Source organism: Empidonax traillii, unplaced genomic scaffold, assembly GCF_003031625.1.
Source record: "Empidonax traillii isolate 1590-97213 ecotype Southwest subspecies unplaced genomic scaffold, ASM303162v1 scaffold551:size421405, whole genome shotgun sequence".
Lineage (NCBI taxonomy): Eukaryota > Metazoa > Chordata > Aves > Passeriformes > Tyrannidae > Empidonax > Empidonax traillii.
In genome coordinates, this window is record NW_020955744.1 from 129,182 (window position 1) to 133,154 (window position 3,973).

Below are 3,973 nucleotides of genomic sequence, written 5' to 3' on the forward strand. Positions count from 1 at the left end.
TCTCTATGACCAAATTACAATTATGTTTTTTATTTGAAAGAGTCATCAAGAAACTGAAGCAGGTAATTAAACTGACTCATCCGCTTTCATCAAATTTGTAAAAGTACATAATAAAGTCACTCAGAAACATGAGTTTGGGGTATATGCTGTTCCCTGGAAATTGCTGGAATTATCCTGGTTATAAATATATATGTGAGACTATTTATGTATGTAGGATCCAAAGAACTTTGTATTAGGCACGTCCATTCATTTGATCAATGTTAGCCCAGATGACAGTCATTGAAGATCTCTGCATAGGTTCATATCAGGCACTAACCTATCCCACCCAAAACCAGTCATAACACAGGCTGAGTCTGGCACCTCTTCGCTATTCTCTAGCTCTGAAGAAAACTAGGAGCACTGTGACCAGGGGAGACAAACAGGGTGTGGCATGGCAGTGTGTGTGTTGCCTCTCTGAAGGAGGAGCCTGAGTAAAGAGATATGGAGTCCACATAACCCACCATTTGTTTACAGCACCCTTCTGTACATTGCCAAGGGCACTACTACCTGACCCTTAAGGCTGTTCTCCAGCTGGGAGGGCTCCATGTTTTACCTGGTGGTGGCTTATACTTCCCCCACAGATGGGGCTGCACTGTGGGAAGTGCCTTGACCCTTCTGCTGTGGTAGGGACGGGCTGCAGACCTGCCTGAAAAAGCTGTGCCCAGGTGGGAATCTGCTGTTGTTTCACCAGTGTTACAGCCTGCAGTAGTCTGATTATCAATCAAGAATGATTACAGAGCCCTAGGTGCAGCAGTAAGGGAGTCTGGAGTGCAGGCAGCTTTTTCATTGGTTCTCATTGTCAGAGAGTAGGGATTTGAAAGTGCCACTGATATCTGGCAAATTGACAATTCATCAGATTATGGTTGGAGGACTGGTGCCATAGCCAGGAATTCAGCTACTTAGGCCATGAGACTTGTTTTCAGAAACCTGGTCTATTGAGGTGTGATGAAGAACATCTGTCGGAGAAGAGGAAGAGCACCTTTGGTTATAGACTTGCCAAGCTGGTGAAGAAGGCTTTAAACTAAAGTTGCTGTGGGAGGGGAACCTCAATCCGTCCCACTCCTACCACCAGTTTGATGCCAGTGCCACCAAGACATGACCAGAGCCTGGAGAGAGACTGCAGGTCAGCAGGAGGGTACCTGAGGAGCAGCACAAAGGCATTCCTCTCACTTTAGTCAGCAAATAGTCTTCACTGAGAGCTCAACTTCAATGCCTATATGCAAGTGCATGTAGGGTAGGGAATAAACAAGAGGAGTCAGAGATGCACACTAGGACCTTATTGGTATCACAAAGATATGGTGGGATGGATCCTAAGACTGGACTGTTGGAATGGAATTACACAGGCTCTGTAGGAAGGACAGGTAGGGGAGACAAGCTGGGGCTGCTGTCCTCTATGTCAATGACCAACTGGAGTTCATGGAGCTCTCTCTGCCTGGGGGTAGATGAGTAGCTGACCAAAAGATATCAGCCTGTGTGGTGCCATCCACAGGGGACTTGACAGACTTGAGAGGTTGCTCCAAGAGAATCTCATCAAGTTGAACAAGGACAGGTGCAAGGTCCTGCATCCAAGTGAGGGAAATCCCAAACACAAATACAGTCTGGGTGGAAAATGGATCAAGACTAGCTCTGGGTAGAAGGACTTGGTATGGGTAGTGGATGAGAAGCTCAGTGTGACCTGGCAATGTGCACTCGTAGCCCAGAAAGCCAACCAGATCCTAGGCTAAATCAAAAGACAGGTGACCAGCAGGTTCAGGAAGGTGATTTTTCCCTTCTGCTCTTGTGAGACCCCACCTGGTGTGCTGCATTCTTCTCTGGGCTGGAGTACCTCTCCTCTGAGGACAGGCTGAGAATTGGGGTTGTTCATCCTGGAGAAGAGAAGGCCCTGGGGAGACTGCTGTGTACCTTCCATTACCTAAAGGGGACCTACAAGAAAACTGGAGACTTTTTAAAAGGGCATATAGTGACAGGATAAGGGGGAATGGATTCAAACTGAAAAAAGGTAGCTTTGGGTTATATACAAAGAAGAAATACTTTACTGTGATGGTGGTGAGACACTAGAACAGATTCCCCAGAGAAGCTGTGGATGCCCCGTCCCTGGAAGTGTTCAGGGCCAAGTTGGATGGGTCTTCGTGCAACCTGATGTAGTGAAAGGTGTCTCTGCCCATGGCAGGGGGTGAAATAAGATGATCTTTAAGGCACCTTACAACCCAAATAATTTTATGATTCTATGAAACAATTACGTTTCTGATTTTTGTTTCACTTTACACTGACATTTCACATTTCCATTCCCTGGTTAGAATTTGTCTCTCCTCTTATGCAGGACTTATGATGTGATCTTCCTTTTTGTAGGTAAGTGTAACATAGTCTATAAAAATTTTATAAAAAGAAACAAAATTTGAAGATCAAAAGTCAATTGGCTTAAAGGAATGATAGGAAACTATAGGAAAGCTTTTGATTGTGTATTTCCTTTTAAGGCTTTGAAAGAAAAATATAGCTGAGACAGAGGAGGAAGTAAGGAGCATAAATGTTCTAAAACCACGTTGAACAAGTATATGGAAAGTGTCGAGGCGGATAGACAGCAAAGGATGCACACAGTCTTTCATCATCTTGTACATTCATATAAATTCTGAAACAAAAAAGCTTGAGATACCAAAGAATAAATTTCAAATAAATGCATCGAAACACAGGATTTTTATTATTTTTATTTATCATTTTTATTATTCTTTTATTTTTTTTTTTAAGAAATACTCTCTCCCAATCTACTTTTCCCATTTTCTTCTTAAAACACAGTGATACTCTTAAGATCTACATGTTGCAAGGCGGGGTACAATTAACCACCTAGTGTGGATAAAAATCAGTTGTGAGAACCCATACAAGTTCCTATGAGTTAAATAAATCTGATAGAGTATGAGTGGAAATTAGTTAGTTCCCCCATGGGTCTTGTTCTAGCCTGCACAGCTGTGCATATTATTCTGTTTCAATTCTCTATTCTCTAAGTATTTAGACATAAAAAAATGACTCAATAGAAATAACTGTTAACTAAACTCCCAAGAACTCATAGAATACATTAGCCTACTCTCAGCATTCAGAGCTCTGTGCTTACTACTTGTCAAAGTAATACCACAGAGGTTAAAAGATGCAGAGTTGCGTTAATAAATTATTACAAAGATAAGATATTTGATACATGTGTTTCCATCAGGAGCTGATGAGTCTAAGTATTACACATTATTATTGAAGCATTCAAATAGCATCGTATGACAAAATACAACACAAAATATATTAAGGCAAGTAGCACACTTTGTTGGAACAGGAACTATTTATAATATCCAGGATTAAAAAAAAAAACAAAAACAAACAACCCCCCCAAAAAACTAAAACCAAGCCACAGCAGCAACAACAAAAAAGAAAAATAAAAGTTTCCTTTTTAGAAAATTTTTGTTTTGTTTTCTTTTTCTGCATCAAATATGTGCTAATCAGCAGTCCTAGCACTTTGGTCATTTTAGAAGACAGATGGTTGAAAGACATTTAAGAGAAGAAAATTACAGAACGAGAAAGCAGTGTATCTGAAAGTATTTTACATTTATACCTTCTGTTGATTCCCAGATCTGTCTGAATTTTGCAGCTGAACTTTTTTTAAGAACACTGTAGTGATTTCTTCATTCAATTCTTTTAATCAGAAGCATTAAACAGAATGTTCTGCAAAACACAAACATGGCAACCCAGAAATTATGCATGTACTCTCTATTAGCAGAGCCTCTAGCTCAGAGTTAGAAATCTTGTTTGGTAACTGAGGAGAGCACCTCAGTTCTACAGCTTTACTTTGGATTTACAGCAATGTGCTAGAGAAGGATTACAGGTCAACTACTACATTTTAAATCATTTAACTTAACCACATAGTTGCAAAATTCTCATATGTTGCATTCCCTCTTTTTTG